The sequence below is a fragment of the Bubalus kerabau genome, chromosome 4 (genome assembly GCF_029407905.1).
Source record: "Bubalus kerabau isolate K-KA32 ecotype Philippines breed swamp buffalo chromosome 4, PCC_UOA_SB_1v2, whole genome shotgun sequence".
Lineage (NCBI taxonomy): Eukaryota > Metazoa > Chordata > Mammalia > Artiodactyla > Bovidae > Bubalus > Bubalus kerabau.
The window spans coordinates 164196670-164208229 of record NC_073627.1 but is presented as its reverse complement, the minus strand read 5'-3'; the positions used below and the strand labels follow the sequence as shown (position 1 = coordinate 164208229).

The window sequence follows — 11560 nt, the reverse complement described above, 5'->3', positions numbered from 1 at the left end:
TAGTTTACATGTTTCCTTTCCCTCTTAAGCCTCCTTCCCACCCCCTAACCCCATCCAACCCCTCTAGGTTGTCACAGAGCACTGGGTAGGACTCCTTGTGTTATACAACAGCTTCCCACTAGCTATCTGTTTTACATATGGTAATGTAATGTGTATGTTTCAATGCTACTCTCTCAATTCATTCACCCTCTCATTCCTCTCACTCTGTCTACAACTCTCTTCTCTTTGTTTCTGTCTCTATTCCTGCCCTGCAAATAGGTTCATCATACCATTTTTCTAGATTTCATATATATGTGTTAATATACAATATTTGTTTTTCTCTTTCCGATTTAACTTCACTGTGTATAACAAGCTCTAGTTTAATCCACTTCACTAGAATTGACTCAAATGTATTCTTTTTTATGGCCGAGTAGTTTTCTATTGTATATATGTATTCTGCAACTTTTTTATCCATTCATATGTTAATGGACATCTATATTCTTTCCATGTCCTGGCTATTGTAAATAGTGATGCAATGAACCCTGGTGTACATTTGTCTTTTTGAATCATCGTTTTCTCAGGATATATGCCCAGCAGCTGGGATTGCTGGGTCATATGGTAGTTTTGGGACTTCCCTGGTGGCTCAGACGGTAAAGCATCTGGCTATAATGTGGGAGATCCGGGTTTGATCCCTGGGTCGGGAAGATCTTATGGAGAAGAAAATGGCAACCCACTCCAGTACTCTTGCCTGGAAAATCCCCATGGATGGAGGAACGTGGTAAGCTACAGTCCATGGGGTCACAAAGAGTCAGACATGACTGAGCGACTTCACTTTCTTTCTTTTCTATGATAGTTTTATTCCTAATTTTTTAAGGACTCTCCATATTGTTCTCCACAGTGGCTGTATCAATTTACATTCCCACCAACAGTGCAAGAAGGTTCCCTTTTCTCCACATTCTCTCCAGCATTTATTGTTTGTAGATTTTTTGATGATGGCCATTCTGACTGGTGTGAGGTGATAACCTTATTGTAGTTTTGATTTGCATTTCTCTAATAATGAGTGATGTTGAGCATTTTTTTTCATGCATTTATTGGCCATCGGTTTGTCTTCTTTGGAGAAATGTCTGTTTAGGTTTTCTGTCCACTTTTTGATTGGGTTATTTTTTATTCTGATACTGAGCTGCATGTGCTGCTTGTGTATTTTGGAGATTAATCTTTTGTCAGTTGCTTTATTTGCAATTATTTTCTCCTGTTTTGAGGGTTGCCTTTTCATCTTGTTTATAGTTTCCTTTGTTGTGCAAAAGCTTTTAAGTTTAATTAGGTCCCATTTGTTTATTTATTTATTTTATTTCCATTACTCTAGGAGGCGGGTCAAAGAGGATCTTGCTGAAATTTATGTCAAAGAGTGTTCTGTGTTTTCCTCTAAGAGTTTTATAGTTTCTGGCCTTACATTAGGTCTTTAATCCCTTTTGAGGTTTTTCATATGTATGGTATTAGGAAGTGTTCTATTTTCATTCTTTTATACATAGTTGTTCTGTTTTCCTAGCGCCACTTATTGAAGAGGTTATCTTTCCTCCATTGTATATTCTTGCCTCGTTTGTCAAAGATAAGGTACCCATAGGTGCATGGGTTAATCTCTGGGCTTTCTATCTTGTTTTGTTGATCTATATTTCTGTTTTGTTCTAGTACCATACTGTTTTGATTAGTCATACAATTTTATGAGATTACAGATACTATTACCCAGTAAGGTGATCAAGTACATCAGCAAGCACAGCACAAAGATGGTGATTTCAACTTTGGGATAGTGAGTAAATCCCAGAAAGAAAAAAATTAGAAATGACTGTTGAGTTTGTCTTGCCCATTTTAACCCTCCTAGTCCATCAGTAGTAGTGAATAAAAGTATACGTGGCCTATATTAAAATTTTACGTTCTACCAACTTTCAAGGGGTTTTTGTTAGGAGAACTTTAAAAAGAGCATTGCCCTCCAATATTACTAGCAATATCACATTAATTATTCACTCATTCATGCCATGGCACCAGCGGCTGACTGCAGTTTTGGCCCTGGTGGCTCAGACGGTAAAGTGTCTGCCTGCAATGCGGGAGACCCAGGTTCGATCCCTGGGTTGGGAAGATCCCCTGGAGAAAGAAATGGCAACCCATTCCAGTACTCTTGCCTAGAAAATTCCATGGATGGAGGAGCCTGGTGGGCTACAGTCCATGTGGTCACGAACAGTTGGACACAACTGAGCGACTTCACGACTTCACGACAGATGTTTTCAGAACATGATATAATTAGATGTGATCATGACATTTCTAACTCTGAAATTCTGTGATTCTACATATGACATTCTTTTGTTCCGCTTATATTAGAACTCTTGCCTCAAAATACATAAGCTTGTTTTGTTCATAAACTCAAATATGTCAGTTTCTTATCATTTTCTCCATAACCAGGGTTTACTCACTATTTTTCTCATAGGGCCTCCTTGTTCTCAGGCTATAGATGATAGGAGTGATTATGGGGGTGACTACTCCATAGAACAGGGTAATCAGTTTGTTCAAAATCATTCTTAGGACTTCAGCTTCATGTCCATGAAGAGGATTGTTTCATAAAACACAATCACCACTTCTCAGTATAGCATAGATGATGAAAATATAGGCAACAAATGAGCTGTAATGGAGTAAATGAAAATATTACATTGCCCAACATTATTATACTCATTAAAAATATTTATGCAGACAGCTTTATTAAAGGCACTATTTCACAAAAAATTATTAATTATATTTTTTCCACAAAAGAACACTCATAATGTGAGTACATTTTGTGCCAATCCATTGAGAAAGTTTAATCCCCAGATATCTACCATCTAAACTAGTGTCTTATTTACAATGATGAATTATCTCAGAAATTTGTTTATGGCCATATAGAAATCTCATGCCATCACTGCTAGGAACACACACTCTATGGACTGCATTACATATAGAGATAGGCATTTTTAAAGTTATGAATGAGATAGGTTTTTTTTAATAATAGGAAGGGGGACAGGAGAGGATGTGTGCCAGATATCCAGGAAGGAGAGGTTACCAAAAAAGAAGTCCATGGTGTTCATGGCATGTGGAGGAAGGATTCTTAGAGGGTGAAGATGATTAAGGTACTGTTTTCAGGGTTTATCAGGCACATCACTAAAGACATGACAAAAATGAATTTTTGTCAGTTCCTTGGTACTCAGAAAGGTCTTTCAGAATGAATTCAATTTCAGTTGTCCAGATGATTCTTTGCATTTTCTTTTTCTTTCTTGAAATGATCCAGAAAAAGAAACTGCACATAAGTTAAACGAGTTGTCCTATGTTACATAAAGTAAGAGGTAAAAACTATGTGAGCACTATCTGGAGTATTGGTAATATCAGTGAGATCAGCTCATGGGATTTCTCTTCTAGAGCATAAAGCAGCTGAGCAACATTGGTAACTTATTAAAAATACAGGTTGCTGTATTCCATTTCCTGGGACTGTGATACACAAAATCTGAAGCAGGGAAGAATGATTTGTATTTTTAATAAATATCTGTTATAAGATAGAGTAAAAATAGAAACTAAAATTTATCTGTCAAAAAATGTAAAAGAATAATTTCATTTGCTTGAAACATTGTTCTGATGTTACTTATTTGGGTGCTTCACTTAAGTAATGTTGGACATAGGATTTTGAGGACCCCTAGTGACTTGGGGTGAAGAAAGGAAGAAATAGTTGAAGAGCTCTGTTCTTGGAGAGAAGCTTAATCATATGGTGACAGACCAGGACCTAATACGACATTCAGAAACCAATTCCTTGTAGTCAGGTCAATAAACTTTAGAAACAATGATGTTGGATACCCAATTTTAACTACTTCCTTGTTCAATTGCTGTTTCCTCCCATTATCTTCAGACTTTTAGTCAAAATTTGTTTCACCTATGTTAGTGGTTTGTGGTAAACAAACTGTGTTCACTATTTGGGTGAAACAATTCAAGGAAAGGTGAGTTCTCCCTGCAAAAGTTAAAAAAAAAAAAAAAACAGCTCAGGGCACTTGGAATATATATATATTCACCATTACCTCCTAGTTGTGTAAATTAGATAGATAGTGACTGTATGTCAGTTAGTTTGGGTGTATGTCTTTGGGTAAATTCTTTGGAGATGCTTATATAATGGAATGGGATTGAGTTAGAAGTTAGGTTGTGGAGTTATGATAGAAAACTGAATAGCATGATGGCTTATAGGTTTCAATTACTTGATTTCAAACTTTTGAATTTGTTGTGAATTTCAAAATGCCACTCATATTCACATAGCACATGTAAATTCTGAGTCTCAGAGCCAGATGAAATAATTATTTTGTACAATAAAACCCTTTTCTCTTTACTCACTAATTGATTAACAAATTAGAATTAAATAATATATATAAAATTCTTACAACAGTGCTTAGAAATTTGTCATTTTATTATTATTTTTAATAACAAAGAGTTAATGTAGCTAAATGAGGTCTTTCTGCAATATTGTGAATAAGACAGTAGGATGAACGAAGTTGTGGATAAAAACATTAAAATATGTTTGGATTAAGGATTCCAGCTGTATATCTTAAGATTGAGAATGAGATAAGACATATTCTCAGTACTTCGGATTGGTTATTTGAAATACAGTAATGGATTTAATATAATTAAGTCTTTAGGGCATTATTCTTGAAGTTTTCAAGAATTTTAAACATTTTCCCCCTGAGCAATTTAAATTTATGGCTTAGAAAATTTCATGAATCCCTGGAAGCAAGAAATATTTAAATTGCCTTCATGAGTCTGGAGAAGATTCTTTAGAGAAATTCCTGGATCTTCACAATGGGGCAGTGTTTCTACTTGGGTTTGAAGGGCAGATAAAATTTTCCATATTCTCTAATATTAATTCCCTCTTACTTTTGTACTGGAAGAATCAAAATATACTCCCTTTGTAAACAATCTTATTTGGCTCTAATGTATAGGAAATTTTGAAACAATTTGGAATAATACCTTTGCTATTAATGTTTTCCAGAGAAGTCCTGTGATATTACGGCTCCTCAGTGGTAATACCTTCAGAAATTTATCAACCTTGTGGAAAATTTTGTGCAATAAGCTACAAATAGAAGACCAGTGCAAAGCAATCTGCTATGTGTTGCAACCTAGGAGGCAAGTTGACCTTCCATTTAAGGTAATAACTGAGAAATACTAAAAACATATTTCCAAGGGGATATTGAACTGAGTCAAAGTAAGCCATGTGTTTTGGAGATAGAATATATTTTTATCATGAATTGTCTATAAAGAAGAGGGATTAAAAATTATAAGATGATATTTTCATCAATATACTGAAGAGAAAAATGAAAAATAGAACCAAAACAGTAATTTGAAATCTGAAGTAATTTGAATATCATAAAAAGCTGTATATTTAGGTCAAGAATCCATCATTTAATCAGAATATAGTTTCCTGGTCTTTGGTTTGGTGTAAGTGAGTACATGTCTACTGGTGTCATTTCTTACTGGTCCAGTGAGGTTGCTGTGAAACAGGCAGCACATTTGCAGTCTTATCTAGAACATAAATTAAGCTGGTGTCACCAGAGTTCTGATTCTATAACAGTTTACCTCATGGGACCAATTCAGTTTTCTTTGGTTTGGTTTGCAAACATTTTTTACAGTGCTGATCATGAACAGACATTCCCTACCCTGTAGTCTTTCTATTTTGAAAATTTTGTTACTTGTTCTTGAATACATTTTCTGATTTGTGTGAGGATGAAATGGAACAATGAGTCCTTGGCTAACAAAATAATTTTGACTTTCATAGTTATTATGTGTGCATGAGTATTTTTGGAATTGTTTTGAGAAATTTTAATTTTTTGTTATTGCTGGTTATGCGTTCCTGTGAAAACTTTAGACCCAGAGATCAAACCCATGAGACCATGATATTTGTGACACACACTCATTTAACATTTAACAGAATGAGTTGAAATAGCCTTTAAAAAAACCAACCTGTAAGTTCCTTGTTTTCAATGGTGCTGGCTTTTGCTACAGTGGTATACACTCTTCACCACCAAGTGAGGAAAGTTTGGTATAACATGCATCAATATTATACCATGTATGATGAAAATTATACATAGTTAGTTGGGTAAGAAGAGAACATATACCTGAACAGGTCTGATTGATAAAAATTTAGTGATACCTTTGTAGGTATGTGAAACTGGGGACAGAAACATGAAAGAATTTGAAAAAATGAACAATTGAAGGAAACCAAAATAGTGTTTACCATAAGCCAGATGCGTTTATGCATTTAAACGTTATCTCTCTAAAGAACACCATAATGACACTATTAAAATCTCCATGGTAACATTCAGCAGGGCAATATGTACTCAAAATTGAATATTCCAAAATATATTTACAATTCATATTATTCTTTATCTGTGTTGCTGCTGCTGGTACTGATAAGTCGCTTCAGTCGTGTCCGACTCTGTGCGACCCCATAGATGGCAGCCACCTGGAAATAGTTGCTCTGAAAATTGTTCAGCCACAAATCATCTTAATCAACTTTGCACGATAAAATTTAGGGGATTGAAGAAATCAATAAATTATGTGTCAAAGAAAAAAAAAAAATCCCCGTCTGTAGGTGATTATGTGTCAAAGAAAAAAAAAAATCCCCGTCTGTAGGTGAGAATATTGAGATATAAAAGTTATTTATTCAAAGTCACCTATCTAGTAACTGGTCCTGTTAGCAGAAAGGATATGGATGAAGGATCCTAGTCCTGCGGTCACTGCTGGCCAGAGACAGGCTTAATCCATAGGGAAATCATGTATAGTGTGTGTTCATATGTTCTTCACAAAGATAGAGGCCTGTTATCCATCCAGTCCACATACAAGGTCTTTTTCTTTTGAGCACTGTGCCAGATTAATAAGAAAGTCTATGCTGAAGATCAACTTTAACTCTAAATATTGAAGCACACATCAGCCAGAAGGGAAGATGCTTGTTCCATGTGTTGAGGTAAATGGGAGAAGGATGTTAGCCATCTCGTTCTGTAATCTCAGATTTACAAAATTTATTAATGGGTCTCAACTAGGTCAGTAAACCAGAATAAAGATATTTACTTTAAAAAGAAGTAACTAGTTGGTACGGAAAACGAGTTGAAGACATGAGTCCTGAATACAGGGATAAAACTTTTGGCTCTATATTCCAAACATTTACCTCAGACAAATCCTAACCAAACATCTCTCAATTTTAAAAAGGGCAAGTTGGATTAGAAGTTCTCTAAGTCTGTTCTGGCTTTGACATTTAGAAAGAAAGAGAGGAGTTTGTTGGGAAATATTTAATTATCTTAGCATTGGAATCAGAAATCATTTTAGAGAAAGATAAAATGTAAAATGTCTTGGAGTACTGAAGACTCTGACAAAGATCTAAGATAAGGATGAAGAAATGAGTGGGACTCCATCTGGATGAGAAAAGGAAAAGACTTCATTGGTTTGCTTCTGAAAGCGTGGTGAAGTGAGACAGAAAGGAGAGATGCGACATGAAGGGCCAGAGCCAGAGCACTGAAAAGAAAAGAAAACTGAGTGCTGGGTGGGGAAAGCCCAACAGAGAAACCCTGAGTGGAAGTGATGTGTACACTGACTAAAGTGGATGTTAGAGACCAGGCATGCCTAACTTTTGCCTTTCTGGAAATAATAAGTAAAGTGCTTTATTTTCACACATGGACTGGGGGTTGAAATTTTAACAGGTTGTGAAAAATGTGATAAATTTTAAAAGTTTGACTCACTGTGGGCCAGCACAGGAGCAGCATTCAGGCAATTGCTGTTCTGGAAAGCAGGGTGTCCTTGAAATCATAAACACATTACTGTGATTCTCTGAAATATTAGAGAGACCATGAAATTGGGATTATGGAGTGAGAATTTCAAGCAAGTTAATCTAGATCTTTCATATCTGTACTAGATAGGAATTAACTTCTTTGTGTAGATTAGGAAAGCAAGTTTCAAAAAGTTCAAGTGATGATTTGCCTAATTTTATGTACCGGTAAGAATCATGGTTTGATTTAGAGCCCAAATTTCACACTCTGAGAATACCATTCTAATTCTCTACAGAGGATGACTAGAACCTCTTCTTTTAGTAAGTGTGGTCTTCATCCTCTTTCCTTTCAGATTCTACATCAAATAAGGTTTAAAACTAATTCAACTACATTCTTTAATGTCACATGTAAGAAAGCAGATGTAAACTAATTGAGAAATCTTCAGGTTTTTATTTTGGCTTAGAGATATATGGTAAAATTGTATGCATTTTACATGTATCAGAAGTTAACATATTTAAGGAAGCGATGTGTTATTAAAAATCTTTAGTGCAAGTTATCATTTTGCTGGACTGTGGGGAACAAGCTCTTGAAGCTCACAGTGCAAGGTGGGAAGAATAGAGACATGCACATCTGAGTATAGTGCATTGTGATATACTTCAATAACATATGTACAAAGAATGAAACTGCAATTAAGATTTTTGCACATGGTTTTGATGATTGAGCAATGTTATTAAGAGTAATATTATGAAAGACAAGATTGCAGATGGGAAACAAAGACACTCCAAGGAGGCAAAATATATATTAAAGACATAGAAATGTTAAATTCATGATGAGTATAGGAATGACAAGTCTGTTGCTATTTCAGAGCAGAAAGTGTGCATGGAAATAGAGTATTGGGAGATGAGGATAGAGACATAGATAAAAAAGAACACAAGGCCTATGTATGTGAAGGCTTATCTGAGCCTGCTCTTTAGAAAGTGATTTTTAAACATATATCTCAATATGTGATTGCTTGTAAGATATAGTGTAAGAAATTTTATTTGAATAATAAAATACTAAAACTTGGAAAGTGATTTTGTTTCTAAGAAAGGAAGAGGTTCAATATTATTTTCATATTCAAATTGCCTTCTTGAGAGAAATTGGGTGACATTATAGTTGGACATGACTGAAGCAACTTAGCATGCACACTCTCATAGTCATTGGACTCCAGCTAATCTTCTCAGTCTTATCTCCTAATGTTCCTTGTGTCAGTGTGTCTGTCTATTCATAAGATAACTTTCAGCTTTATGAAGGGCAAGCAAACTCTGTCTCATTATAACTTTGTAAAAAATTGCTCCTCACTTGGAACATCTCCCGTGGTCCTTGACCTGATTAAATTGAGTGCTACTTTTGATTGATCATCTGCTCCCATCAAAGAGATAGGGTTCTTATTCTGTTTGCCTATTGCCCTGGAGCATGCATATTATGGTATTGACTGTGCCCTATATTTGATTATGAACTGCCTGAAAGAAGGACTTGTGTTAACTCAGCTCTAGATTCTCAGTGTATTTAGTAAGTGTGGCATGAATGAGTGAATAATTAATGTGATATTGCTAGTAATATTGGAGGGCAATGCTCTTTTTAAAGTTCTCCTAACAAAAACCCCTTGAAAGTTGCTAGAATGTAAAATTTAAATATAGGCCACGTATACTTTTATTCACTACTACTGATGGACTAGGAGGGTTAAAATGGGCAAGACAAACTCAACAGTCATTTCTAATTTTTTTCTTTCTGGGATTTACTCACTATCCCAAAGTTGAAATCACCATCTTTGTGCTGTGCTTGCTGATGTACTTGATCACCTTACTGGGTAATAGTATTCTGAGTTCTTTTAGTGTCCTGGATTCTCACCTACACACATACATGTACTTCCTCAGCAACCTGTCATGTCTGGACATCTGGTATACTTCTGTCCTGACTCCAATCCTGGCAAACTTTGTTTCAGGGAAAAACACCATCTCATTCTCAGGGCATGCTGCCCAGATGTACTTTTCTTTGGCCATGGGCTCCACTGAGTGTGTGCTCTTGTCCGTGCTGGCATATGACTGATGTGTGGCCATCCGCAACCCTCTGAGATACCTCATCATCATGAACAAGAAGGTTTATGTACAGATTGAAGCTGGCTACTGGGTGACAGGCTCCTTCACTGCCCTGGTGGAAATGGTTTCTGTGTTGCAGCTGTCTTTGAGTGGAAGTAGATGTCATTTCATTTGTGAGATTCTGGCTGTCTTAAAATTGGCATGTGTAGACACTTCCAAGGTTCAGTTAATTATGTTGGTGATCAGTGTACTTCTTTCTTGTGCTGATTATGCTCATTTTTATTTCTTGAATGTCCATTCTCTCTAGCATCCTAAGAATCAGCTCAGTGAATGGTTGAAGCAAAGCCTTTTCAACATGTGCAGCCCACCTGAGTACAGTGGATTTGTTCTATGGAACAGCTCTCTCCATGTATCTGAAGCCCTCAGCTGTAGATTCACAGGAAATAGATAAATTTATGGCTCTACTCTATGTGGTTTTAACCTTCAAATTGAATCCGATCATCTACAGTCTAAGCAACAAAGAGATGAAAACAACTGTGAAAAAGATGCTGATTAAAAACCCCTTTTGTACTTTCTTAGTCCCCAGTGGCAAATAACATTGATAAGCACATGTGAAAACACATAAATTTAAGGCATGTTTAGTGGTCAAGGTATATCAGAACATTGGAATTGGGGAATACACTCATTTCAAATGTGACATGTGGTTTTCTAAGTCTGTTTCTTGATCTATAATTGAAGTTGTTAGATAATATAAAAATATATAAGTATATCTCAAACTCTTACACAGATCTTAATGATGAGAAATTTTATTTCAGGGAGTTAGAATATAAAATTAACTAATGTCAGTGTAGCCAATTATTAAGCATTCAGTATTATAAATATGTACTGTATAAGCATAATAACTAGTGGATTTTTGAGCTAATTTATGATTAACATTTTTCTGAATAGTGACATTTGATGATAGCAATCATATATTCTATAAATATGTGGTTGTGTTTTACATATTTGGGTATGCTTTTGTATCTAGATAGATGTGTGGGAATGTCTGTGTACAAATAAAAAAGGTCTTCATAAAAATAATCCTAAATAAAACTGGGGTGGAGATGTGTCATTAGGAACAAAAAAATTAGAGTTTAATGATATGTTGTTTGTCATAGAGTGCTGACTTTATATTATTAACTCAAAGAAACTACAGAGTACCTCAGTGAAACTTTCAGCTCATTTCTGTTGTGCTTTTTTCAGATGCCTGGTTGTTTAAATCCAAGAATATAAATAAACTATTAACATTTAGAGAAGAAAGGCAAGACATGAACCCTATATTACAGAATTTACAATACCCCGGACTCATTAAATTGACATAAAATATTGAAATGTATGAAGATATCTTATTCTATAAACCACAATATATGAGTAATTATAAAGTGTACAGTCAGCAGCTTTTGTAACATTTATATTCTGCCTGTGGACCAGTTGCTTAAATGTGAGGTTGATATGCACATCTAATTTACCCTTTATCATGGAGATGTCACAGAGCTAATGGAATTATAGTGATGGCTTTAACTCAAGCTGAAAATTACCACTTGCAGAAAGATAGAGAAGCTTTAGAGGGTAAATCTTAGAGCAAGTGAGAAAATCATACTAAAGGTTGAACTAGTCTGTCCAAAGAGTAACAACCTCATCAAAACAGGTAGATAG

General features: G+C 35.3%; 1 pseudogene; it reads left to right on the top strand.

Moving 5' to 3' along the window:
- The first annotated feature begins 9376 nt into the window (after positions 1–9376).
- Positions 9377–10888, top strand: LOC129650574 (olfactory receptor 13F1-like; annotated as a pseudogene).
- Positions 10889–11560: the final 672 nt, after the last annotated feature.